The sequence below is a fragment of the Ornithorhynchus anatinus genome, chromosome X2 (genome assembly GCF_004115215.2).
Source record: "Ornithorhynchus anatinus isolate Pmale09 chromosome X2, mOrnAna1.pri.v4, whole genome shotgun sequence".
Lineage (NCBI taxonomy): Eukaryota > Metazoa > Chordata > Mammalia > Monotremata > Ornithorhynchidae > Ornithorhynchus > Ornithorhynchus anatinus.
In genome coordinates, this window is record NC_041750.1 from 14,590,653 (window position 1) to 14,605,671 (window position 15,019).

Here is a 15,019-nt window from a genome sequence, read left to right on the forward strand (position 1 = left end):
TGGTCAAGTCACTTAATTTCTCTGTGCCTCGGTTCCCTCATTTGTAAAATGGGGATTCAGTACCTGTTCTACCTCCTGCTTAGATGGTGAGGCCCTCATGGGACAGCATCTGTGTCCAACCCGATTATCTTGTAGCTACCCCAGCGCTTAGAACAGTGTTTGACACAGAACAAGCGCTTAGCAAATACCCCAATTATTATTACTATTATACATAGTATTAAGATACAGAATGGCATATCTGGCCTAAAATTCTGCATTAAAGCTTTTCCGCTCAGCCAGATCTGCACACGGTCTTCTCTCCACCATTAGCTGGCCAAGGACTGGAGCAGGTGGTCGGGGAAGGGAGGGAGGGAAAGGTGAACTAATAAGAGAGAGCCCACGCTGAAACAGATATGACAGTGAAGTGGGTTTGAGCAAAGGACCATTTGTGAAAACCTGAGTTCCGCTTCACCCCTTCAAACTTTTCTCTCCAGTTCTGGAAGTGATTGGGTACCTGATGTAATACCAAACCTTCCTCTAAGGACTTTTCAGTGGGCTGTTTTGATTCGCATGGACATTTCAAGAATTGAGGCAGATCAACCTCCTAGCCAGGACAGTTTGAAGGTCATTTTCCTCTTAAGGTTGTGTAGACGTACTTAATCACTGAATACTCAGCAAGACAATCTTTCCAAATCGCAGGTAAACCTGGCCATATGCGATCATAGTTCAAGACCTGCTCTAGGATGTTACCCATAGTTTTATCTGCCCAAGTAAGTGAAGGAATCATTCCCGGAAAGCATCCCCAGATGTAAAGGATCAGTAGCAGACAATCTGAGAACATTCCTGAAATTTAGAGGTCTGCATTCCCGGTCTTCTGTTGGCTCGAGGGTAGGGGATCTGAGTGAAATCTAGTTGGGGTGGGGTGAGAAGGCGGGTAGGAAAGGAAAATCTAGTCATGACCCTCTGAGGGCTAGTAACAGGGCATAGGTGCCTATAGTTTGGGAGCAAGGGGGCTCATTCCAGGTCTCCAGAAGTTCCAAGCAGGTCTGAAAAGAGCTAAGAGGGGAAAGACCCTAAGTTAGGTCTTTGTGACATGTGAGGTTTTCAGAGTCTGCCCCCCGTCCCCCCAGCAACGTCTCATTTGCTCCTTACTAAAAAGCTACATCCCCTTATCACTCCCACACTCAAAAAGAAAGAGTCAGTGCCAGTGTAATAGTGTGTGGGTTTTTTTTAACCTGAAAATGCCCTGAAACTAACCTTGCATAGTTTATGTAAGCATACATAAATTATATGCAGATCAACTCAAATTTTATGCAAATGATCTGTGACTCTCCTACCTAATTTAAACACCTGGGTGTAGCCATTGGGAAAATCCCAGTGAAGGCCACTGCTTTAAATTAAATCTATTTTGACCTAAGACTGGTCATAGAGGTTAACAATCCTTAACCCTTGTAAACCACCACCGGAATATCAATTGTCTCTGGTCATCTCCTCCAGGAAAAGTTCAAAAGTTTGTTCCAGGAGAAGAATTGGCTCATTGTCTCTTTTTTTATTATGAGAGACTTAAATAATGCTTTCCTCCTCCTCACTTCTTCAGGGTGGCAGGGGAAGGATAGGGAAGAGGCAAGAGGGGAGGAGGTGTCTATGTTGTGTGTGATGAAATGAAATGCAGCTGTCTCCAGGCCGAGATGGAGACATGGATGGATGGAGGGATGGCTGTCTTTTCCCATCAGCTGGCGTGGTCTACTCCTGATCATCTGAATATCATTTCTCCTTACAGAGGATATAACAGTGTTAAATAAAAAATAAAATCAGCATCGTGTATCTGTTTCTGTTAATGTGTAGGGTGATATTTTATTTGGTGAGTTAGAATTGAATTTTGTCATGGTCTGAGTTTGCTAACACAGTTTAAGATTCTTTTCCATTGGGGTTTATCTACCATCTATCTGCGTGTATGCTCTTTGTTATCCCGGTACAGATATCCAGATCACCTCTTGCTTTTCTCTTTCCTCCTTTCTGCCCTTTGGCATTTTTACTTTTCGGTAGCAACTCCATCTGAAAGAGTTGAGGAAAGAGAAAGAGGATGAATCTCCAGCCAGCGAATGAGGTGCTGCCGAAGACTTGGGTGCCAGGGGGCACTGGAATCGGTAGCCAACCGTGCCAATTTGGAGCACCTGTGATCACCATAAGTCTTGACTCTGCATCCTCTTTATACGTACCCAGGGTCTCAAGAATCGTCAGAGTGCATCGGTGCTGCTGACGTTTACCTTTTGGCTGTTCATTGTTCCCATCACCATGGATTGCCTTCCCTCACTAGGCCACAGAAGAGTCAGTCAGTCAGTTGTATTTATTGAGCACTTACCATGTGCAGAGCTTACAGGCAGCTCCCAGCCCATATTCAGAGGGCAATAAGCCAGGCTCTCGCAGCAGAGGGGGATGCCAGTTGCCACCTCTGGTGAGGAACAGCTGCTCTGGAGATCCACCACCACCATCCTGTGCTCCCATCAGAAACCGTCCTCTCCCCTCTTTGAGTGGCAGAGGCGTGATCATAATAGTAATAATAACCATACTAATAATGGTCTTTTCAAGTGCTCACTAGAGACCAAGTATTGTACTGCCGATCAATCAATCGATGGTATCTTTTGAGTGATTCCTATGTGCAGAGCACTCTACTAAGCGCCTGGGAGAGTACAGAACAGCACAATTAGCAGACACGTTCCCTACCCATAATGAGCTTACAGTCTAGAGGGGGAGACAGGCATTAATATAAATAATGTATAATATAATAATTGAAAGATATGTACATATGTGCTGTAGGGATACTAAGCACTGTGAAGGATATGGTGTAAGCAGCTTGGACACGATCGCTCTCCCACATTAAATATCAAATTGCTATTGTAATTCCCCGTATTACAGTTGAGGAAATTGAGACACAGGAAAAGTTAAGTGACTTACCCAAGGTCACACAGCAGACAAGTGCTGGAGCCGGGCTCAGGACCCAGGCAGGTCCCCCGACTTTCAGGCCCGTGCCCTTTCCACTAGGCCGTGCTGCTTCTCATCAGGTCATCAGCATGTCTCCTCTTCCCCACCCCGGCCCCACCCCAGTTAGCCGCTCAGGATTCTGGATGGCATGTTAACCACAGAATCATCAGCCGAAGCTGCACAATAGTGACAGTTCCCATTGGAATCCCGGAAAGCTGTCAACTCATTTCCCCCAGGAAATTCTGCAGAACAGTACAGTAACCGTCCTTTATGATTACTGAATAAGCAACTTTGGAAAGGTGGGGCAGCCAATAGGTAGATTTAAACACAGTGATGGTGGCAAATATCGGATGTATCATCTTGGCAAAGGGCTTTCGCTACAGACCTATCGTGTGACATGCAGCGCCATTGCCATATTCTTTTCTCAGCCCAGCTGCATGTACGGATAGGATCTAACCCTCAATACTGTGCTCTTCCAATCCGAATTTCAGATAGAGAGAGTGTCGATATGGCAAAAAGGCAGACTTGGTATATTTCTTCCAACATCGTTACTTGGTGGTAGTCTTAGGTCCTTTGTATAGAGAGGGATTCGTTATTATGTCTTTATATTCACCACTGAGTTGGTGATACAGTCTCCAATTGTGCTGATTTGGAATCACTGAGTAACCTTTCAATTTCTTACAGCTGTTGTTGCCTTGTCAGTTTTCACACAGGACTGAAAAGAACCCTCCAATTTACAAGAACATGCCTTCATTCAGGGAAAAATCTTGAGCTTTGCCACCTGAGGGGAAATTAAGTGGTTAGTGATTTGCATAAATGTGGGCCATGCCTTTGACAACATCCTTTATCAGAATCAGAATGACTAATGTCAGACCACATTGTCCTTTTGAAATTGTAGGTCTGTTTCATGATCTCTCTGAACCTCTAAACCCAGCATCCTTCTATTTTGTCCTTTTATAACTTTTCATTTTCTACAATATAGTCCTTTTTAATATTTATCAGAGGATGGCCCCTTAGTTGATCCATTTGTACTGTGCAGCAATTGATTTTCAAAAAAAACGAATGTTAGATGTTTGTGCTGGGGTTTGAGAAATGTGTATTTGCATAGAAATAATCTTTAGTGAGCTAAATTTGGGAGTGTGTCAAATTTATAAATATCCCTATTCTAAAGACATATTTTTAGATATAGGTTTCTACATCCATTTATTTCCATTTTATTTTCCACTACTTGGTCACCAGCACTGCATCCGGTTTGGGCTTAGTCTTTGATTCAGCATTCCATCAGCCACCCTTAGCACACACGGGTATCTGTTTATTAAGTGTATTTAGGGGCATATTCATTGTTTGGCCTTTATCATTTATGTCTCTGCTTTTCCTCTCATTATTGCTGTGTTTTACATTTTGCGTCTGCCTGTCTCTCCCATTAGATCGTAAGCTACTCAAGGGTAGCGACCTTGCTTTCGACTTCTATTGTATGTTTCCAAGTGCCTTCTACAGTGTAATGCATACCCGAGGCCTCAGGTGAGAAAGAGACTGGGGGCTGTTCCAATTTTCTTGTATCCACTCCAGGAATTAGCACAGTGCAGAGCACGCAGTGTTAAATAAATGCCATTCGCTAACTAATAATAATAATGTTGGTATTTGTTAAGCGCTTACTATGTGCACAGCACTGTTAAGCACTGGGGTAGATACGGGGTAATCAGGTTGTCCCTCGTGAGGCTCACAGTCTTAATCCCCATTTTACAGATGAGGGAACCGAGGCCCAGAGAATTGAAGTGACTTGCCCAAAGTAGTGATAAGTGGCGGAGCCTGGATTCGAACCCTCAACCTCTGACTTCTGAGCCCGGGCTCTTTCCACTGAGCCACGCTGCTTAAAGCAGTAGCTCTCACTGTGTTTCCATCAATGGTCTTCCCATTTAGGTTTTTTTTTTACTTTCCAGTTTGAGCAAGAAAATATGACACCAGCTATGGTTTAAAATCACCCACTAAAGATGGCATGCAGGGCACTGTTTGGACTCCGTGCCGCTCCAAATGGGTGCTCCGTCAATGCTACTGCTGCTATTCCTACTTCAGGTATTTTGCTCCAGCCACCCTCAGCTCCGGGTATACGGTCCTTGATACTCATCTTTATTTGGAAAAATTACAAAACAGCTTAGCAATGTGAAGTTTCTCTGAAAAAGCTTCAGATTTTAATTCCTGGCCAGAGTTCCTTTTACACAGACATGTTCAGTGAGTCTGTATTTACTGTTTAGGGTCAATACAGTAGACCTGGGCTCTGATAAGCCCTGAAAGGGTGGTTGATGATATGGGTGGCCATAGCAGAATTGGAGGAGTCTTGTCTGATCCCTTTAGACTAAGCTTATTGTGGGCGGGGAATGAAGGTGTCTGTTAACTCTGTTGTATCATACTCTCCCAAGCTCTTAGTACAGTTCTCTGCACACAGTAAGCGCTTAATAGATACCATTGGGGGGGGGATGATGATGATCGTTCACCCATCACCGATGGCAAAGTAGGGCTGTGTTTCAGCCCAGTCTTTTTCATTTTACTCTAGGACAGAATGAGGAATGTGTAAACGTGTGTCCAAATACAATTTGGGAGCCCTCTGCAAAGCTCTTTTGACTCAGCAGGCTGTAAGCATCATCAAAATTCCCTGAATAACTCCAACGGGAGTTCTTATGTGCTGATGCATGTATTCCGGAAGCTTACACCCCCCCCCCGCCCCCCGCTCCCCCAAAGAGACAGACACACAGATGATTACGAACTGATTTTTAGAGTCGGTATTATGGCATGGATTGACAGTAGTCGGAAGCAGACCATGGTTATTGTCCCAGCTCACACCTGGCAAATCCTATATATGCAATCAGTGATCTCCATTGCTAGCTAGACAGCGTACTCAACTGATTAGAGAAAAGGTAAAAATCAAGGCTCTCACGTCCTTTATAAGAATGAAGCAGAGGGCAGTGGCAAGGTGGCATAAAGATGCAGACCACACTGAAGAGCTCTCGAGTAAATGAAGTGACCAGCCTTCTTTACGGCTGGGAGACCTGAACCTCCCCCAGACACCACAACCAACTTCTAGAATAATTCCACCAGTGTCATCTCTCTGCAACACGTAGCATCAAATGAGGGAGTAGGATTAGAGCCAAAGAGGTTCTGGAACAGTAAATCCTCCAGCATAGAAACAATACTCAGCGCATCACGCTTTCACCGAGTACCCAGGTGGTCGTTCCAAGAGGTGCTGAAATGTTGAAAGCGTAAAGAAGGATGTCGGAACAAAAAAAAAAGCCCTTAAAGATGCAGTGAAGCAAGACAGTGAATAATGTGGCCTCGCTTTAAAGCGATGGGAGACAGTAGCAGAAGAACCAGCCTGGCTGACTTCAGTTGGAAATGAGGTGACGTGGTACAGAGGCTTTCGTACGATCATGCCACCGGAAAGGAAAGACTTGCCTGGTGCAGAGGGTGTGTAGCAAATGCACTGTACTCTACACGCAGTAAGTGCTCGATAAATATGATTGATTGATTGATTGATTGATTGATGGAATGGACCAAGGGGCAATCCTTATATGCACAGCACGTGGGAGGGAATGTCAGTTCCTGACTGGTCTTGAAGCCACATTCACGCACACTGATAAAATCCTCACTGTCGGTAATGTTGTCCTCAGATCTAAAGGCTAGCTAGATATAGTCATTCTCCAAAAAAATGCCGTGCGGATACAATTGCTAATTGCCGTTCTCCCAACTCAATGAGTTACGGGTATGATCGTCCCCATTTAACAGATGAAGAAACTAAGGAAAAAAGTAGTTAACTGACATGCCTCAGCTCCATAGCAACCTAATGACAGAGCCAAAGTGAGCACTTACAGTTCCCGAGTTGGTAATAGTTATATTTTTCTTTGGAGATATCCTTCCTTCATTCATTCATTCAATCAGTCAGTCATATTTATTGAGTGCTTACAGGGTGCAGAGCACTGTATTAAGCGCTTGGAAAGTACAATTCAGCAATAAAGAGAGACGACCCCTGCCCACAACGGCCTTACAGTCAAGAAGGGGGGAGACAGACATCAAAACAAGTAAACAGGCATCAACAGCATCAATATAAATAAAATTATAGATATATACACATCAAAACAAGTAAACAGGCATTAATGTAAATAAATAGAATTATAGATAAGTACATGGTTACACAAGTGCTGGGGTTGAGGGGGAGAGCAAAGGGAGCGAGTCAGGGTGATGGGGAGGGGAGGAGAAGCTGAGGAAAAGGGGGTTTAGTCTAAGCTTTTCTTCTGTAACTATCTGGCTGCAGAGTAATTATTCAAATTACTATTAACTATTTCGAACTGACAGTCGTGTTGATTTTAAAGTGTGTGGTCGTCTTGGATGTTCACCCAACTCTAATTGTTTCTGTGTTCATTTTATTGTCGCCTCTGAACCAAGATGAAAAAACCAACTGTTTGCTTTATAACACATTAGCTTCTTTATCACAGTAATATTGACTTGTATCTTATTTCCCAGTTGCAGTAACAAAACCATTCAAATCCTTCCCTGACAGGACAATATCTTTAATAGCTTCCATGTGTGTCCTATTTTTGGCCGTTTCTGTATAAACAGACTAATCTAATAGAACACTGAACCATCTATACTTGGCAGAAATTCAGAAAACCACTCATTTCTGTGGCAATCTCTGTTGCCAAGGGGGAAAAAAACCCTCACATTTATTGCGGTACAATTTTTGTTCAAGCTGTCTTTCATAAACATACTTGCCTATCACTTGTAATATACTGTAGTCCTATACCTAAAGCTTATCTGTTGCAGATATACCCGAAAAAGAATCAAAGGATTTTTTTCTACCACTCAGGTTCTGGTTTAAATTCCCTTGCCTAGTTGTCTTAGACTTTCTTCAGAGGAGTGGTCTAGTTCGGTTGAAAAATCTGACATTCCACTCCATGATATTTCCCATCATTTTTTTTAGAGCCACCGCTGAGCCTCGAGGAAATCCAAGTAGAATGTAATCCCTCCCCCAACAGAGGCGCGTAGGGCCAACGGTACTCTTTTGGCAATTTGAGTAGTGTGTAAAGCCACCTCACTCTCCACTTTGCTCCGTGCCTCAGGAGGAGTGAACAGTTTTAAGGAGTAGAGCTCTAGGAAAGTAGGTACAAGCTTATTCTTCCAGCGCATCGAGGGCTCCATCCTCTACTAAAGTGCTGGGTTCGAGCATGCGTTAGAGATAGGGGACAGATTCAGGGAGGGCCCCCTCCTGGACCCATAGCGAGTTTTTGAGCCCAGTTAGTAATAGTTTTGTCTCGCCTTATGCTGCCAAGTCGTCTCCGACCCATAGCGGCTCCATGGCCACATCTCTCCCAGAACGCCCCATCTCCATCCGAAATCGTTCCGGTAGTGGATCCGTAGAGTTTCCATATTATGGAAGCGGTTTACCATTGCTTTCCTCTGCGTAGTAAACTTGAGTTTCCGGCCTGCGACTCTCTCCCATGCCGCTGCTGCCCAGCGCAGGTGAGTTTTGACTTGTAGCAGATTGCCCTCCACTCACTATCCACTGCCCAAGCTAGGAATGGAATGGGTATGACTCTGCTCACCTCTCCCTCCCAGAGCCGAGACTGGTAGAGTACTGGAAACTCTCCAGGGGCGATCCTGAGAGGGGAAATTAGTAATTGTAGTAATAATAATAATAATAGCAATTGTGGTGTTTGTTAAGCCCTTGCTATGTGCCAGGCACTGTACTAAACGCTGGGGTGGATACAAGCAAATCATGTTGAACACAGTCCCCGGCCCACTTGGGGCTCCCAGTCTCAATCCCCATTTTACAGAGGAGGTAACCGAGGCACAGAGAAGTAAAGTGGCTTGCCCAAAGTCACGCAGCAGACAGGTGGCAGAGCCGGGGTTAGAACTCGTGAGCTTCTGACTCTCAGGCCCATGCTCCATCCACTACGCCATGCGACTTCTCATTAAGTGCTTACTGTGTGCAGAGAACTGTGCTAGGCACTGAGAAAGAACATACACTGTTCCTCAGGGACTCACAATCTAAAAATACAAAGGGGTGAGGAGACTGGTGACATATCAATCAACTGTATTTATTGGCTGCTTACTGTGCAGAGCACTGTTCTAAAGACTTGGGAGAGTACAGTGTAACGTAGTTGGTAGACGTGCTCCCTGTCCACAACAAGCTTACAGTCTGGGGGGAAACAGACATTAACGTAAAAGAATACGTTACAGGTATGAACATAAGTGCTTTAGGGCTGAAGGAGGTGTGAATAAAGGGTGCAAATCAAGTGCAAGGTGACGCAGAAGGGAGTGGGAGAAAAGCAAATGAGAGCTTAGTCAGAGAAGGCCTCTTAAAGGAGATGTCCTTTTAATAAGGTTTTCAGAGGAAGAGAGAGCGATTGTTTGTTGGATATGAAGAGGGGTTCCAGGCCAGAGGCTGGACGTGGGCTAGTGGTCAGCGGAGAGGTAGACGAGATCGGGGTATAGTGAGTAGGTTGGCGTTTAGAGGAGCGAAGTGGGTGGACTTGTTGTGGTAGGAGAGCAGTGAGCTGAGGCAAGAGGGGACAAGGTGATTGAGTGCTTTAAAGCCCATAGTAAGGAGTTTCTGTTTGATGTGGAGGTGGGTGGGCAACCACTGGAGACTCTTGAGGAGAGGGGAAACATGGACTGAACGGTTTTGTAGAAGAAGCTCTCAATCACCTTGCCCTTACCTTACCTCCCTGCTTTTCTACTACAAACCAGCCTACACACTTCACTACTCTAATACTAAGCAACTCACCCTATCTCAGTCTCATCTATCTAACCGCCGACCTCTCACCCATGTCCTGCCTCTGGCCAGGAACGCCCTCCCTCTTCATATCCGACGGACAGCTAATCTCCCCGCCTTTAAAGCCTTTTTGAAGGCACATCTCCAGCAAGAGGCCTTTCCTGATTAAGCCCTCTTTTCCTTTTCTTCCACTCCCATCTCCATTGCTCTGACTTGCTCCTTTTATTCAGCCCCACAGCACTTATGTACATATCTGTAATTTATTTATTCATATTAATGTCTCTCTCCCCCTCTAGACTGTAAGCTCGTTATGGGCAGGGAGCCATGTCTATCAACTCTGTTATACTGTGCTTAGTGCTTAGTACAATATGATTGATTATAGGATTGATTAAAAATCATCCTGGCAGCAGAGGGAAGTATGAACTGGAGTGGGGAGTGACACGAGGCAGGAAGGTCAGCATGGGAGTGATGGAGTTCTCCAAGAGAGTGGGTCTAGATGGAGAATAGAATCATCCCCTTGATTCTATTTATTGCTATCGTTCTTGTCTGTCTGTCTCCCCCGATTAGACTGTAAGCCCATCAAAGGGCAGGGACTGTCTCTATCTGTTACCGATTTGTACATTCCAAGCGCTTAGTACAGTGCTCTGCACATAGTAAGCGCTCAATAAATACTATTGAATGGATGAATGAGAATAGGAGACCTAGAACTGAGCCTTGAAGGACTCCCCCTTTTAGGGGCAGATATAAGGGTATGTTTAAGACAGCATAAAGCAGCATGGCATAGCAGATAGAGTACGGGCCTGGGAGTCAGAAGGTCATGGGTTCTAATTCCGGCTCTGCCACTTGTCTGTTGTGTGACCTTGTCACTCCACTTCTCTGGGCCTCAGTTACCTCATCAGTAAAATGGGGATTGAGACTGTGAGCCCCAGACGTCCAACCTGATATGCTTGTATCCAGCCTGGCACTTAGTACAGTGCCTGGCACATAGTAAGCGCTTAACAAATACCACAATTAGTATAATTATTATTTTTATGGCATTGACAAATACACAAAATAAAACCTGAAATCAGTAGGGTACTGTGTCCAGAGGAGCAGATTGTCAGGCTCCTTGCGACTCAGGGTCCAGCAATCGCAACCGCCAGAGTCTTCTCAAGGTTTTATGGTGGCGGTGCCAGGCAGTGGCTGCTTTTCTCTGTCCTGTTGGGGTGGTTGCAGGGTGGGTCAGGATGGAGGCTTCCTGGTGACACGGGGGAGAGCCGATAAGGTATCCCGGGGAGGTAGCCATGGTGGTTCAGGGGCCCGGAATGTCGTGGTGAGGGGGCCGTGTAGTTTCCAGTGGCCATGTGGTGGAGAGAGTGGCCGGAGGGGCTCTCTACAGCATCTTAGTTCCTCGGGGCCTAGGATGCACAGGTTATGTCAGGGTCCCTGGGAGTCGTGAAGGAAGGAGGCAGATTCTTGTAGGATGTGCTTGGCCATGTGACAATTCCAGACCGCCAGCTCTTGGAGTGAATCTCTGCTGAATCCCCCGGTGCTTAGCGAGTGCCCCGCACCAGGAGGGATGGGGCAGCTCAGGCCGCCAAGGCATAAACGACTCCTTGGAAGTCAACTGGGCTGTTTGGGATGGAACATTAACTCTTTCAGCCCCCCGGGAACCATCTGGAGCAATAAAACAGCAATTTGCTAAACAGTCTACTAGTGGCCCCATGGGGTAAATGTGCCTGGGTGAAAGGGGCCTATGAGATACTGGTGCCATTTGTGGGGAGGCTTTGAACCAATTTGGGGCAGCCAAGGAAACATGTAATGGGCTTTTCCAGGCAAGCATTAGAAAGCCAAAGAGATGTGCTACTCCCACTTCTCTGATAACACGAGACTTGCATTTGTGCCAAACCGTGTTAAGGAAAACTCACCCTAATCTCTAAGCTACGTATGCACGAGCACGCACTCTGCCACTTTCTTCTAATAACACAGAATGCTGAACCCAATCCGGTTGTTTTGTCAGAAGAACATTCCCTCATGTCCTAATGCTGTTCTAACCAAAGTAGATAGTAATAACACAAACTGTGACAGGAACTGAGTGAAATATTATTTTCCCGTTTTCAATTTTTTGGTTCATTCCATGGATTGCAGTTAAATTACAGAAGGAGAAGGAGGATCTTTTCAAAAATTAGTAACATTGATGGGAAGGACCAGACAGGCTTTCTTTGTGGGGATGCTGCCCAAGATTAAAATGGTGAGTCATTTAAAATATATCTATATAGATAGATATAGATAGATATCTATATATGTAATAGAGCTGTGTATATCATCCAGAAGGGTATATTCAGAAAACACTTCCATTCTGTTTTATCCAGACAATTGCTTTCATCTTTAGGCCTTGTAAAAGTATTCACTTGAACTAGTTCCAAAAAGCGGATTTTTAATCCAGTAGACCATAACTACTGTGTTTTATTGCGCATATATATTTCAAAATATGAGTGTTCGAAGATTTAGGAAAGTTAAAACAAATTAAAACTTTTCAAAGGGCTGTGTCACTTTCTTCTGTGGTTATTTTAACTCTTAAGTGAGAGACTGAAAAACCAGAGCTATTTATCTTTTGGCAATGCATCCGTTGCAAAGGAACGTGGCCTAGTGGAAAGAGCATGGGCCTGGGCATCCGAGGACCTGTGTTCTAATCCTGCCTCTGCCAATTCCTTGCTCTGTGACCTTGGGCCAATCATTTCACTTCTCTGTGCCTACATTTCCTCAAATGTAAAATGGGGATTAAATTCATTCAATCATATTTATTGAGCGCTTACTGTGTGCAGAGCCCTGTACTAAGCGCTTGGAATGATTAAATCCTACTCCCTCCTGCTTAAATTGTGAGTACCATGTGACACAGGGATTGTGTTCAACCTGGTCAACTTGTACCTACCCCAGTGCTTAGAACAGGGCTTGACACAAAGTAAGCGCTTAACAAATAGCATAAAAAAGCATTGCTTTGGGGGAGGGAGGGCAATTTTGTTAATAGCATCTTTGATACAATTACTGCGTCATGGTTACTGAATTGTAAAATGACAGTAATGCAGCTCCACAGAATCTTTTCAAATCAGGGCCCCTGTAGGAAAGGAGGGAAAGCATCATCAGATTCCAGAATACTCCTCTCTTCCTACTTCATGCCCTTTCCTACCCAGCCTGTGAAAGTTCTGTTCATCCCTCCGATTATGTTCTGGGGAGGAATTGGAATGGTCACTTATGGCCCTCAAGAATTCAGGACACCCATTGGCTAATCTTACCCCCCTGTATTTTTTTTCAATAGTTTTTCCTTGTAAAGGCTATTCCTTGAAAGTGTTTAGAAAGTTCACAAGTGGTCACTCAAAAGGTAATGATAATGATAGCCACAAAACAGTGATAACTATTCAGATAGCAGCTGCAAAAACTGAGGCAGAGGAAAGCTGGGGATTTAAAAAGAAATTGTCAGAAGTAAAGATTCCCGGTTCCTATCTAGTACCTGACAGGGGACAGACCACTGAAAACCAGGCTGTCCAGTATAAAACTTGACGGATGGCCACCCAAGGAGGAATGTACTTCTGGGAGCCCATTGGGTAGGGATTGTCTCTATCTGTTGTCGAATTGTCCTTTCCAAGCGCCTAGTACAGGGCTGTGCACACAGCAAGCGCTTAATAAATATGATTCAGTGAGTGAAGAAAGAAGGGCAAACTCCAAGGCCACCATCACCATTTTAAAGGTAATCCATCTGCTACCCTCACTTGATCATTCTTGCACATAGACCTATTTCTATTTATTCTGGAATGGTAAAACACATTTTGATTAAAAAAAAAAAAAGCAAACCCCATCAGGCAAGTAGCAAATGAATCAACATGACAAAGGATGATCTTTCCGTGACTACAGTAGAATGGGCTGGGGGTGAAAATGGGGGAGAGGGAGCACATATGTTGTCTTCTGGTTCAAAGATGGTGCTACTGACAGGTGATAGAGCATGCGTTTGTGTGTGTGTGGTGTGGGTGTAATATAATACTAATGCATGATCAAAAATTCCTCCTGCATGATGGCCTCTCATTGCCCTACTGAATTTGCTACCAAGAGTGAAGCTGTTTTAGTTTCTTCTGCTCTTCGTGAAACCTCTGCTCTAAAATAGTCACCCTATTTCTAATTGCTGCACACCAGACTGAACTGTCTCCTGCTATTGTCTTCCAACTGCCTACAACTCTGCCATGTTTTTTGAGTTTTCACTTTATTGTGTCTTTAAAGTGGTCTTCTGTCATTCTCGCTTGTGGTTACCCACTTTCAGCTTTCCCTCAAGCAGTTGTTTGAACGTCCTGCTGTCATTCGTTTCCCTCCCTTGTCTCACTAGGTCAAGGTGTGCTATGATGAGCATTTCTGTAGATTGACTGCATTCTAGGACCTCATTGCTTGTGATCCTCTCTCGCCTCTTGATGTTAAAAGTGGTAGTGAGACTGATAAAACTATTGTCCAAATTGGATGTGATCCAGTCTCCCGGTCATAGAAGAGGGTTGGACATTACATTTGTTCTCTGGACCTTCAGTTTGGTTTCTATGTTTCTGTGGTAATTTTTGTGTGACAGGGGACATTTCCAAGTCCTCTTTGCTAAGTGCCTCCCTCATTACTTAAGATTTTCAGAGGTTTAAAATAGATATGATTTGGAGGGTAATTATGGCCTTCAATTTTTCAATTTGTACAAAAATCAGGTTTCAATTTTAAAAATGGAGTTCAATTCTAATTTATTGTTATGGTTCTCATCCAACAATATCTGACTGGCACTAGGCTAGTGGACCTGTCTATGTCAATTTTGTTACCCCAACCAATGGTTTTCCTGGTATTTCTACTGCTTTGGCTAGGCACGCCACTGTAATAATAATAATAATAATGATAATTATGGTATTTGTTAAGCGCTTACTTTGTGCCAAGCACTCTTCTAAGCTTTGAGGTAGATACAGGATAATCAGGTTGTCCTATGTGGGGCTCACAGTCTTAATCCCCATTTTATAGATGAGGTAACTGAGGCCCAGAGAAGTGAAGCGACTTGTCCAAGGTCACATAGCAGACAAGTGGCAGAGCTGGGATTAGAACCCAAACCCATGACCCTCTGACTCCCAGGCCCATGCTCTATCCACTACGCCATGCTGCTTCCCCACAACTACTATGTGTCAAGCGCTGTTCTAAGCACTGGGGTAGATACAAGGTAATCAGGTTGTCCCACGTGGGGCTCACAGACTTAATCCCCATTTTACAGATGAGGGAACTGAGGTACAGGGAAGTTGAGTGACTTGCCCAAAG

At 44.5% G+C, this 15,019-nt stretch overlaps 1 protein-coding gene and 1 non-coding gene across 2 annotated transcripts in view; one reads left to right on the plus strand and one right to left on the minus strand.

The window, feature by feature from the left end:
* The window catches only part of WWOX (WW domain containing oxidoreductase), a 1,106,560-nt gene that overhangs the window by 571,012 nt on the left and 520,529 nt on the right, over positions 1-15,019 (plus strand). The window lies entirely within an intron of this gene.
* On the minus strand, positions 8,480-8,617 carry LOC114807524. Its single transcript, XR_003755584.1, has one exon. It is a non-coding gene; the product is annotated as a small nucleolar RNA SNORA7 (small nucleolar RNA).